This window comes from Pholcus phalangioides, unplaced genomic scaffold, assembly GCF_987345545.1.
Source record: "Pholcus phalangioides strain wild (caught in Gottingen) unplaced genomic scaffold, Ppha-v1.0 ptg000014l_1, whole genome shotgun sequence".
Lineage (NCBI taxonomy): Eukaryota > Metazoa > Arthropoda > Arachnida > Araneae > Pholcidae > Pholcus > Pholcus phalangioides.
This window is the reverse complement of record NW_028301607.1, coordinates 19,292,124-19,305,624: the sequence shown is the minus strand read 5'-3', so window position 1 is coordinate 19,305,624 and position 13,501 is coordinate 19,292,124. Positions and strand designations below refer to the sequence as shown.

The 13,501-nt window shown below is 41.5% G+C and overlaps 1 long non-coding RNA gene across 1 annotated transcript in view; it reads left to right on the top strand.

Moving 5' to 3' along the window:
• The window catches only part of LOC149078235 (uncharacterized), a 233,927-nt gene extending 221,866 nt beyond the window's left edge, over window positions 1–12,061 (top strand). The window contains exon 5 of the long non-coding RNA XR_016193911.1: window positions 11,967–12,061. This is a non-coding gene — a long non-coding RNA (uncharacterized LOC149078235). The remainder of the gene's footprint in view (window positions 1–11,966) is intronic.
• The last annotated feature ends 1,440 nt before the right edge of the window (window positions 12,062–13,501 follow it).

The following is a 13,501-nucleotide window of genomic DNA, read 5'->3' as shown; positions in this document are numbered from 1 at the left end:
TTAGATACTAGGTAGGTATGTGTGCGACCCTTCCAACAGCCCCTTTCTATGTGAATTTTGTACTTTGCCCATTTTTAGAATATCTCTGGAACTAGGGTCCCATATAGGAACTTAGAACTAAGTAGGTTCATGCTACCCTTCCAAGAGCCCTTATTCATGGGCTACTACGTAGGTGTGTGTGTGCAACCCAACCAACAGCCCCTATTAAGTGAATTTTGTACTCTGCCCATTTTTACAATATCCCTGGAACTAAATAGAGTTGTTACAATTTCGGGAGCCCCTGTACGTGACATTTATATACCGGCCTATTTTTTCAATGTCCCATGCACTGGTAACTCCAATTCGTTATTTCAAAGACCCTAAGTCTCGAAATTATGCTTTGCCCGTATTGTCAGCATGCTCGACTCTGTCTAGATTTTTTTAAGACCCTTTACATATTTTCTAGGGCCCATGTAGATACTTAGAACTACATAGGTTTATGCCAACTTTTACAGGTGCCCTTATTCATGAGATACCAAGTAGTTGTGTGTGTGCGACCCTTCCGACAGCCCCTTTCTATGTGAATTTTGTACTTGGCCCATTTTGACAATATCCCTAGATCTAGCGTCCCAGCCCATGTAGGTTTCGATAGCCCTTATTCATTAGATATTAGGTAGATGTGTGTGCGACCCTTCCGACAGCCCCTATTAGGTGAATTTTGTACTCTGCCCATTTTTACGGTATCCCTGGAACTAGGGTCCCAGCTCATGTAGGTTTCGATAGCCCTTATTCATTAGATACTACGTAGGTGTGTGTGTGCGACCCTTCCATCAGCCCCTATTAAGTGAATTTTGTACCCTGCCCATTTTCACAATATCCTTCGAACTAATTAGAGTTGTTACTCTTTCGGGAGCCCCCTGTACGTGACATTTATATACCGGCCTATTTTTTCAATGTCCCATGGACTAAGTAAGTCCAAGTTACCATTTCAAAGACCCTACGTCTCAAAATTATGCTTTGCCCGTATTCTCAGCATGCTCGACTCTGTTTAGGTTTTTTAAGACCCTTTACATATTTTCTAGGGTCCCAGCCCATGTAGATACTTGGAACTACATAGGTTCATGCTACCTTTTCAGGAGCCCTTATTCATGAGATGTGTGTGCGACCCTTCTGACAGCCCCTTTGTAAAAATGAGCGAAGTTCTAAAGTAACATAGTGTCCCGGGAACTAAATGGTCTTACGGTCTAAAGGTCTTACCCTTTGGAGGGTCCCTGTCCATTAAATGTTTACAATGTCATTGCTGCCCTTTCAAACCCTCTGTGTCTTGAAATTACATTGTCCCTTTTCTTACTATGCTAAGTTTGTGTGGCCCTTGAATAGCTTCTGCGGGTAACATTCCAGTCTCGTCATATGTCGGTCCTTGGAACTAAGTAGGAGTGTGGTACCCTTCCGACAGCCCCTATTAGGTGAATTTTGTACTCTGCCCATTTTGACAATATCCCTAGATCTAGCGTGTCAGCCCATGTAGGTTTCGATAGCCCTTATTCATTAGATACTAGGTAGGTGTGTGTGCGACCCTTCCGACAGCCCCTATTAGGTGAATTTTGTACTCTGCCCATTTTTACGGTATCCCTGGAACTAGGGTCCCAGTCCATGTAGGTTTCGATAGCCCTTATTCATTAGATACTAGGTAGGTATGTGTGCGACCCTTCCAACAGCCCCTTTCTATGTGAATTTTGTACTTTGCCCATTTTTAGAATATCTCTGGAACTAGGGTCCCATATAGGAACTTAGAACTAAGTAGGTTCATGCTACCCTTCCAAGAGCCCTTATTCATGGGCTACTACGTAGGTGTGTGTGTGCAACCCAACCAACAGCCCCTATTAAGTGAATTTTGTACTCTGCCCATTTTTACAATATCCCTGGAACTAAATAGAGTTGTTACAATTTCGGGAGCCCCTGTACGTGACATTTATATACCGGCCTATTTTTTCAATGTCCCATGCACTGGTAACTCCAATTCGTTATTTCAAAGACCCTAAGTCTCGAAATTATGCTTTGCCCGTATTGTCAGCATGCTCGACTCTGTCTAGATTTTTTTAAGACCCTTTACATATTTTCTAGGGCCCATGTAGATACTTAGAACTACATAGGTTTATGCCAACTTTTACAGGTGCCCTTATTCATGAGATACCAAGTAGTTGTGTGTGTGCGACCCTTCCGACAGCCCCTTTCTATGTGAATTTTGTACTTGGCCCATTTTGACAATATCCCTAGATCTAGCGTCCCAGCCCATGTAGGTTTCGATAGCCCTTATTCATTAGATATTAGGTAGATGTGTGTGCGACCCTTCCGACAGCCCCTATTAGGTGAATTTTGTACTCTGCCCATTTTTACGGTATCCCTGGAACTAGGGTCCCAGCTCATGTAGGTTTCGATAGCCCTTATTCATTAGATACTACGTAGGTGTGTGTGTGCGACCCTTCCATCAGCCCCTATTAAGTGAATTTTGTACCCTGCCCATTTTCACAATATCCTTCGAACTAATTAGAGTTGTTACTCTTTCGGGAGCCCCCTGTACGTGACATTTATATACCGGCCTATTTTTTCAATGTCCCATGGACTAAGTAAGTCCAAGTTACCATTTCAAAGACCCTACGTCTCAAAATTATGCTTTGCCCGTATTCTCAGCATGCTCGACTCTGTTTAGGTTTTTTAAGACCCTTTACATATTTTCTAGGGTCCCAGCCCATGTAGATACTTGGAACTACATAGGTTCATGCTACCTTTTCAGGAGCCCTTATTCATGAGATGTGTGTGCGACCCTTCTGACAGCCCCTTTGTAAAAATGAGCGAAGTTCTAAAGTAACATAGTGTCCCGGGAACTAAATGGTCTTACGGTCTAAAGGTCTTACCCTTTGGAGGGTCCCTGTCCATTAAATGTTTACAATGTCATTGCTGCCCTTTCAAACCCTCTGTGTCTTGAAATTACATTGTCCCTTTTCTTACTATGCTAAGTTTGTGTGGCCCTTGAATAGCTTCTGCGGGTAACATTCCAGTCTCGTCATATGTCGGTCCTTGGAACTAAGTAGGAGTGTGGTACCCTTCCGACAGCCCCTATTAGGTGAATTTTGTACTCTGCCCATTTTGACAATATCCCTAGATCTAGCGTGTCAGCCCATGTAGGTTTCGATAGCCCTTATTCATTAGATACTAGGTAGGTGTGTGTGCGACCCTTCCGACAGCCCCTATTAGGTGAATTTTGTACTCTGCCCATTTTTACGGTATCCCTGGAACTAGGGTCCCAGTCCATGTAGGTTTCGATAGCCCTTATTCATTAGATACTAGGTAGGTATGTGTGCGACCCTTCCAACAGCCCCTTTCTATGTGAATTTTGTACTTTGCCCATTTTTAGAATATCTCTGGAACTAGGGTCCCATATAGGAACTTAGAACTAAGTAGGTTCATGCTACCCTTCCAAGAGCCCTTATTCATGGGCTACTACGTAGGTGTGTGTGTGCAACCCAACCAACAGCCCCTATTAAGTGAATTTTGTACTCTGCCCATTTTTACAATATCCCTGGAACTAAATAGAGTTGTTACAATTTCGGGAGCCCCTGTACGTGACATTTATATACCGGCCTATTTTTTCAATGTCCCATGCACTGGTAACTCCAATTCGTTATTTCAAAGACCCTAAGTCTCGAAATTATGCTTTGCCCGTATTGTCAGCATGCTCGACTCTGTCTAGATTTTTTTAAGACCCTTTACATATTTTCTAGGGCCCATGTAGATACTTAGAACTACATAGGTTTATGCCAACTTTTACAGGTGCCCTTATTCATGAGATACCAAGTAGTTGTGTGTGTGCGACCCTTCCGACAGCCCCTTTCTATGTGAATTTTGTACTTGGCCCATTTTGACAATATCCCTAGATCTAGCGTCCCAGCCCATGTAGGTTTCGATAGCCCTTATTCATTAGATATTAGGTAGATGTGTGTGCGACCCTTCCGACAGCCCCTATTAGGTGAATTTTGTACTCTGCCCATTTTTACGGTATCCCTGGAACTAGGGTCCCAGCTCATGTAGGTTTCGATAGCCCTTATTCATTAGATACTACGTAGGTGTGTGTGTGCGACCCTTCCATCAGCCCCTATTAAGTGAATTTTGTACCCTGCCCATTTTCACAATATCCCTCGAACTAAATAGAGTTGTTACTCTTTCGGGAGCCCCTGTACGTGACATTTATATACCGGCCTATTTTTTCAATGTCCCATGGACTAAGTAAGTCCAAGTTACCATTTCAAAGACCCTACGTCTCAAAATTATGCTTTGCCCGTATTCTCAGCATGCTCGACTCTGTTTAGGTTTTTTAAGACCCTTTACATATTTTCTAGGGTCCCAGCCCATGTAGAAGATACTTGGAACTACATAGGTTCATGCTATCTTTTCAGGAGCACTTTTTCATGAGATGTGTGTGCGACCCTTCTGACAGCCCCTTTGTAAAAATGAGCGAAGTTCTAAAGTAACATAGTGTCCCGGGAACTAAATGGTCTTACGGTCTAAAGGTCTTACCCTTTGGAGGGTCCCTGTCCATTAAATGTTTACAATGTCATTGCTGCCCTTTCAAACCCTCTGTGTCTTGAAATTACATTGTCCCTTTTCTTACTATGCTAAGTTTGTGTGGCCCTTGAATAGCTTCTGCGGGTAACATTCCAGTCTCGTCATATGTCGGTCCTTGGAACTAAGTAGGTGTGTGGTACCCTTCCGACAGCCCCTATTAGGTGAATTTTGTACTCTGCCCATTTTGACAATATCCCTAGATCTAGCGTGTCAGCCCATGTAGGTTTCGATAGCCCTTATTCATTAGATACTAGGTAGATGTGTGTGCGACCCTTCCGACAGCCCCTTTGTAAAAATGAGCGAAGTTCTAAAGTAACATACAATGTCCCGGAAACTAAATGGGTCTGTCTTACCCTTTGAAGGGTCCCTGTCCATTAAATGTTTACAATGTCATTGCTGCCCTTTCAAACCCTCTGTGTCTTGAAATTACATTGTCCCTTTTCTTACTATGCTAAGTTTGTGTGGCCTTTTGAATAGCTTCTGCGGGTAACATTCCAGTCTCGTCATATGTCGGTCCTTGGAACTAAGTAGGTGTGTGGTACCCTTCCCACAGCCCCTATTACGTGAATTTTGTACTCTGCCCATTTTGACAATATCCCTAGATCTAGCGTCCCAGCCCATGTAGGTTTCGATAGCCCTTATTCATTAGATACTAGGTAGATGTGTGTGCGACCCTTCCGACAGCCCCTTTGTAAAAATGAGCGAAGTTCTAAAGTAACATAGTGTCCCGGGAACTAAATGGGTCTGTCTTACCCTTTGGAGGGTCCCTGTCCATTAAATGTTTACAATGTCATTGCTGCCCTTTCAAACCCTCTGTGTCTTGAAATTACATTGTCCCTTTTCTTACTATGCTAAGTTTGTGTGGCCCTTGAATAGCTTCTGCGGGTAACATTCCAGTCTCGTCATATGTCGGTCCTTGGAACTAAGTAGGTGTGTGGTACCCTTCCGACAGCCCCTATTACGTGAATTTTGTACTCTGCCCATTTTGACAATATCCCTAGATCTAGCGTCCCAGCCCATGTAGGTTTCGATAGCCCTTATTCATTAGATATTAGGTAGATGTGTGTGCGACCCTTCCGACAGCCCCTATTAGGTGAATTTTGTACTCTGCCCATTTTTACGGTATCCCTGGAACTAGGGTCCCAGCTCATGTAGGTTTCGATAGCCCTTATTCATTAGATACTACGTAGGTGTGTGTGTGCGACCCTTCCATCAGCCCCTATTAAGTGAATTTTGTACCCTGCCCATTTTCACAATATCCCTCGAACTAAATAGAGTTGTTACTCTTTCGGGAGCCCCTGTACGTGACATTTATATACCGGCCTATTTTTTCAATGTCCCATGGACTAAGTAAGTCCAAGTTACCATTTCAAAGACCCTACGTCTCAAAATTATGCTTTGCCCGTATTCTCAGCATGCTCGACTCTGTTTAGGTTTTTTAAGACCCTTTACATATTTTCTAGGGTCCCAGCCCATGTAGAAGATACTTGGAACTACATAGGTTCATGCTATCTTTTCAGGAGCACTTTTTCATGAGATGTGTGTGCGACCCTTCTGACAGCCCCTTTGTAAAAATGAGCGAAGTTCTAAAGTAACATAGTGTCCCGGGAACTAAATGGTCTTACGGTCTAAAGGTCTTACCCTTTGGAGGGTCCCTGTCCATTAAATGTTTACAATGTCATTGCTGCCCTTTCAAACCCTCTGTGTCTTGAAATTACATTGTCCCTTTTCTTACTATGCTAAGTTTGTGTGGCCCTTGAATAGCTTCTGCGGGTAACATTCCAGTCTCGTCATATGTCGGTCCTTGGAACTAAGTAGGTGTGTGGTACCCTTCCGACAGCCCCTATTAGGTGAATTTTGTACTCTGCCCATTTTGACAATATCCCTAGATCTAGCGTGTCAGCCCATGTAGGTTTCGATAGCCCTTATTCATTAGATACTAGGTAGATGTGTGTGCGACCCTTCCGACAGCCCCTTTGTAAAAATGAGCGAAGTTCTAAAGTAACATACAATGTCCCGGAAACTAAATGGGTCTGTCTTACCCTTTGAAGGGTCCCTGTCCATTAAATGTTTACAATGTCATTGCTGCCCTTTCAAACCCTCTGTGTCTTGAAATTACATTGTCCCTTTTCTTACTATGCTAAGTTTGTGTGGCCTTTTGAATAGCTTCTGCGGGTAACATTCCAGTCTCGTCATATGTCGGTCCTTGGAACTAAGTAGGTGTGTGGTACCCTTCCCACAGCCCCTATTACGTGAATTTTGTACTCTGCCCATTTTGACAATATCCCTAGATCTAGCGTCCCAGCCCATGTAGGTTTCGATAGCCCTTATTCATTAGATACTAGGTAGATGTGTGTGCGACCCTTCCGACAGCCCCTTTGTAAAAATGAGCGAAGTTCTAAAGTAACATAGTGTCCCGGGAACTAAATGGGTCTGTCTTACCCTTTGGAGGGTCCCTGTCCATTAAATGTTTACAATGTCATTGCTGCCCTTTCAAACCCTCTGTGTCTTGAAATTACATTGTCCCTTTTCTTACTATGCTAAGTTTGTGTGGCCCTTGAATAGCTTCTGCGGGTAACATTCCAGTCTCGTCATATGTCGGTCCTTGGAACTAAGTAGGTGTGTGGTACCCTTCCGACAGCCCCTATTACGTGAATTTTGTACTCTGCCCATTTTGACAATATCCCTAGATCTAGCGTCCCAGCCCATGTAGGTTTCGATAGCCCTTATTCATTAGATATTAGGTAGATGTGTGTGCGACCCTTCCGACAGCCCCTATTAGGTGAATTTTGTACTCTGCCCATTTTTACGGTATCCCTGGAACTAGGGTCCCAGCTCATGTAGGTTTCGATAGCCCTTATTCATTAGATACTACGTAGGTGTGTGTGTGCGACCCTTCCATCAGCCCCTATTAAGTGAATTTTGTACCCTGCCCATTTTCACAATATCCCTCGAACTAAATAGAGTTGTTACTCTTTCGGGAGCCCCTGTACGTGACATTTATATACCGGCCTATTTTTTCAATGTCCCATGGACTAAGTAAGTCCAAGTTACCATTTCAAAGACCCTACGTCTCAAAATTATGCTTTGCCCGTATTCTCAGCATGCTCGACTCTGTTTAGGTTTTTTAAGACCCTTTACATATTTTCTAGGGTCCCAGCCCATGTAGAAGATACTTGGAACTACATAGGTTCATGCTATCTTTTCAGGAGCACTTTTTCATGAGATGTGTGTGCGACCCTTCTGACAGCCCCTTTGTAAAAATGAGCGAAGTTCTAAAGTAACATAGTGTCCCGGGAACTAAATGGTCTTACGGTCTAAAGGTCTTACCCTTTGGAGGGTCCCTGTCCATTAAATGTTTACAATGTCATTGCTGCCCTTTCAAACCCTCTGTGTCTTGAAATTACATTGTCCCTTTTCTTACTATGCTAAGTTTGTGTGGCCCTTGAATAGCTTCTGCGGGTAACATTCCAGTCTCGTCATATGTCGGTCCTTGGAACTAAGTAGGTGTGTGGTACCCTTCCGACAGCCCCTATTAGGTGAATTTTGTACTCTGCCCATTTTGACAATATCCCTAGATCTAGCGTGTCAGCCCATGTAGGTTTCGATAGCCCTTATTCATTAGATACTAGGTAGATGTGTGTGCGACCCTTCCGACAGCCCCTTTGTAAAAATGAGCGAAGTTCTAAAGTAACATACAATGTCCCGGAAACTAAATGGGTCTGTCTTACCCTTTGAAGGGTCCCTGTCCATTAAATGTTTACAATGTCATTGCTGCCCTTTCAAACCCTCTGTGTCTTGAAATTACATTGTCCCTTTTCTTACTATGCTAAGTTTGTGTGGCCTTTTGAATAGCTTCTGCGGGTAACATTCCAGTCTCGTCATATGTCGGTCCTTGGAACTAAGTAGGTGTGTGGTACCCTTCCCACAGCCCCTATTACGTGAATTTTGTACTCTGCCCATTTTGACAATATCCCTAGATCTAGCGTCCCAGCCCATGTAGGTTTCGATAGCCCTTATTCATTAGATACTAGGTAGATGTGTGTGCGACCCTTCCGACAGCCCCTTTGTAAAAATGAGCGAAGTTCTAAAGTAACATAGTGTCCCGGGAACTAAATGGGTCTGTCTTACCCTTTGGAGGGTCCCTGTCCATTAAATGTTTACAATGTCATTGCTGCCCTTTCAAACCCTCTGTGTCTTGAAATTACATTGTCCCTTTTCTTACTATGCTAAGTTTGTGTGGCCCTTGAATAGCTTCTGCGGGTAACATTCCAGTCTCGTCATATGTCGGTCCTTGGAACTAAGTAGGTGTGTGGTACCCTTCCGACAGCCCCTATTACGTGAATTTTGTACTCTGCCCATTTTGACAATATCCCTAGATCTAGCGTCCCAGCCCATGTAGGTTTCGATAGCCCTTATTCATTAGATATTAGGTAGATGTGTGTGCGACCCTTCCGACAGCCCCTATTAGGTGAATTTTGTACTCTGCCCATTTTTACGGTATCCCTGGAACTAGGGTCCCAGCTCATGTAGGTTTCGATAGCCCTTATTCATTAGATACTACGTAGGTGTGTGTGTGCGACCCTTCCATCAGCCCCTATTAAGTGAATTTTGTACCCTGCCCATTTTCACAATATCCCTCGAACTCGAATAGAGTTGTTACTCTTTCGGGAGCCCCTGTACGTGACATTTATATACCGGCCTATTTTTTCAATGTCCCATGGACTAAGTAAGTCCAAGTTACCATTTCAAAGACCCTACGTCTCAAAATTATGCTTTGCCCGTATTCTCAGCATGCTCGACTCTGTTTAGGTTTTTTAAGACCCTTTACATATTTTCTAGGGTCCCAGCCCATGTAGATACTTGGAACTACATAGGTTCATGCTACCTTTTCAGGAGCCCTTATTCGTGAGATGTGTGTGCGACCCTTCTGACAGCCCCTTTGTAAAAATGAGCGAAGTTCTAAAGTAACATACAATGTCCCGGGAACTAAATGGGTCTGTCTCTTACCCTTTGGAGGGTCCCTGTCCATTAAATGTTTACAATGTCATTGCTGCCCTTTCAAACCCTCTGTGTCTTGAAATTACATTATCCCTTTTCTTACTATGCTAAGTTTGTGTGGCCCTTGAATAGCTTCTGCGGGTAACATTCCAGTCTCGTCATATGTCGGTCCTTGGAACTAAGTAGGTGTGTGGTACCCTTCCGACAGCCCCTATTAGGTGAATTTTGTACTCTGCCCATTTTGACAATATCCCTAGATCTAGCGTGTCAGCCCATGTAGGTTTCGATAGCCCTTATTCATTAGATACTAGGTAGATGTGTGTGCGACCCTTCCGACAGCCCCTTTGTAAAAATGAGCGAAGTTCTAAAGTAACATACAATGTCCCGGGAACTAAATGGGTCTGTCTTACCCTTTGAAGGGTCCCTGTCCATTAAATGTTTACAATGTCATTGCTGCCCTTTCAAACCCTCTGTGTCTTGAAATTACATTGTCCCTTTTCTTACTATGCTAAGTTTGTGTGGCCCTTGAATAGCTTCTGCGGGTAACATTCCAGTCTCGTCATATGTCGGTCCTTGGAACTAAGTAGGTGTGTGGTACCCTTCCGACAGCCCCTATTACGTGAATTTTGTACTCTGCCCATTTTGACAATATCCCTAGATCTAGCGTCCCAGCCCATGTAGGTTTCGATAGCCCTTATTCATTAGATATTAGGTAGATGTGTGTGCGACCCTTCCGACAGCCCCTATTAGGTGAATTTTGTACTCTACCCATTTTTACGGTATCCCTGGAACTAGGGTCCCAGCTCATGTAGGTTTCGATAGCCCTTATTCATTAGATACTACGTAGGTGTGTGTGTGCGACCCTTCCATCAGCCCCTATTAAGTGAATTTTGTACCCTGCCCATTTTCACAATATCCCTCGAACTCGAATAGAGTTGTTACTCTTTCGGGAGCCCCTGTACGTGACATTTATATACCGGCCTATTTTTTCAATGTCCCATGGACTAAGTAAGTCCAAGTTACCATTTCAAAGACCCTACGTCTCAAAATTATGCTTTGCCCGTATTCTCAGCATGCTCGACTCTGTTTAGGTTTTTTAAGACCCTTTACATATTTTCTAGGGTCCCAGCCCATGTAGATACTTGGAACTACATAGGTTCATGCTACCTTTTCAGGAGCCCTTATTCGTGAGATGTGTGTGCGACCCTTCTGACAGCCCCTTTGTAAAAATGAGCGAAGTTCTAAAGTAACATACAATGTCCCGGGAACTAAATGGGTCTGTCTTACCCTTTGGAGGGTCCCTGTCCATTAAATGTTTACAATGTCATTGCTGCCCTTTCAAACCCTCTGTGTCTTGAAATTACATTATCCCTTTTCTTACTATGCTAAGTTTGTGTGGCCCTTGAATAGCTTCTGCGGGTAACATTCCAGTCTCGTCATATGTCGGTCCTTGGAACTAAGTAGGTGTGTGGTACCCTTCCGACAGCCCCTATTAGGTGAATTTTGTACTCTGCCCATTTTGACAATATCCCTAGATCTAGCGTGTCAGCCCATGTAGGTTTCGATAGCCCTTATTCATTAGATACTAGGTAGATGTGTGTGCGACCCTTCCGACAGCCCCTTTGTAAAAATGAGCGAAGTTCTAAAGTAACATACAATGTCCCGGGAACTAAATGGGTCTGTCTTACCCTTTGAAGGGTCCCTGTCCATTAAATGTTTACAATGTCATTGCTGCCCTTTCAAACCCTCTGTGTCTTGAAATTACATTGTCCCTTTTCTTACTATGCTAAGTTTGTGTGGCCCTTGAATAGCTTCTGCGGGTAACATTCCAGTCTCGTCATATGTCGGTCCTTGGAACTAAGTAGGTGTGTGGTACCCTTCCAACAGCCCCTATTACGTGAATTTTGTACTATTATCTGGATACCACATCGCGATTATCTGCAGAATACCATGAAATTAAACTTATGAAGATAAAAGTATAGGTACTTTAGTATATTTTCAAAAATCCAATCAAATTCACGAATGAATTTTATTTTTTCTCGAAAAAAATTTTGCATTCATTTTACTTGCCTTACACAAGCGGGAGCAACAAAGATTTCGATATCTTGAATTCCAAAGATTTCATGGAGCATAGTAAGTTTTATCATTAGAGCTATTTTGGAAAACAAATTTAAGAAGTCTATTGCAAATGATTGTGATTGCATTCACAAACAAAAATTCTACAGTAGATCATTTGCGTTGTAGTTCAGACGTCTAGAAACTTGAATTACATGTGCAAATATGAAATGCTCGCATGCAAATTTGCGTTATATTGCATAAACTTTACAAATACGCTTGTTCTCATTCATTTTCAAATCTATCAGGAAGCAGAAGATAATGCAAGCAAAACGATTTGTTAGAAATGAGAGAAAACTTGCAAATTCTCTATTATGGTGAAAAATATGGAACCTGATTTTTCAAAATGACTGTATTTTTTTCTTAAAAAAAATATATGATTACAAAATTCTTGTACTCATTTATTTCCAAACACGTCAATACTGAGAAAAGAAACCACGCATATGAATTGTGACGATTGGTTATGAAAAAACTAGAACTTTCGCGATTATCTGGAGAATAACATGAAATTAAACTTATGAAGATCAAAGTATAGGTACTTTAGTATATTTTCAAAAATCCAATCAAATTCACGAATGAATTTTATTTTTTCTCGAAAAAAATTTTGCATTCATTTTACTTGCCTTACACAAGCAAGAGCAACAAAGATTTCGAAATCTTGAATTCCAAAGATTTCATGGAGCATAGTAAGTTTTATCATTAGAGCTATTTTGGAAAAAAAATTTAAGAAGTCTAATGCAAATGATTGTGATTGCATTCGCAAACAAAAATTCTACAGTAGATCATTTGCGTTGTAGTTCAGACGTCTAGAAACTTGAATTACATGTGCAAATATGAAATGCTCGCATGCAAATTTGCGTTATATTGCATAAACTTTACAAATACGCTTGTTCTCATTCATTTTCAAATCTATCAGGAAGCAGAAGATAATGTAAGCAAAACGATTTGTTAGAAATGAGAGAAAACTTGCAAATTCTCTATTATGGTGAAAAATATGGAACCTGATTTTTCAAAATGACTATCTTTTTCTTAAAAAAAATATATGATTACAAAATTCTTGTACTCATTTATTTCCAAACACGTCTGAGGAAAGAAATCACGCATATGAATTGTGACGATTGGTTATGAAAAAACTAGAACTTTCGCGATTATCTGCAGAATACCATGAAATTAAACTTATGAAGATAAAAGTATAGGTACTTTAGTATATTTTCAAAAATCCAATCAAATTCACGAATGAATTTTATTTTTTCTCGAAAAAAATTTTGCATTCATTTTACTTGCCTTACACAAGCGGGAGCAACAAAGATTTCGAAATCTTGAATTCCAAAGATTTCATGGAGCATAGTAAGTTTTATCATTAGAGCTATTTTGGAAAACAAATTTAAGAAGTCTAATGCAAATGATTGTGATTGCATTCGCAAACAAAAATTCTACAGTAGATCATTTGCGTTGTAGTTCAGACGTCTAGAAACTTGAATTACATGTGCAAATATGAAATGCTCGCATGCAAATTTGCGTTATATTGCATAAACTTTACAAATACGCTTGTTCTCATTCATTTTCAAATCTATCAGGAAGCAGAAGATAATGCAAGCAAAACGATTTGTTAGAAATGAGAGAAAACTTGCAAATTCTCTATTATGGTGAAAAATATGGAACCTGATTTTTCAAAATGACTATCTTTTTCTTAAAAAAAATATATGATTACAAAATTCTTGTACTCATTTATTTCCAAACACGTCTGAGGAAAGAAATCACGCATATGAATTGTGACGATTGG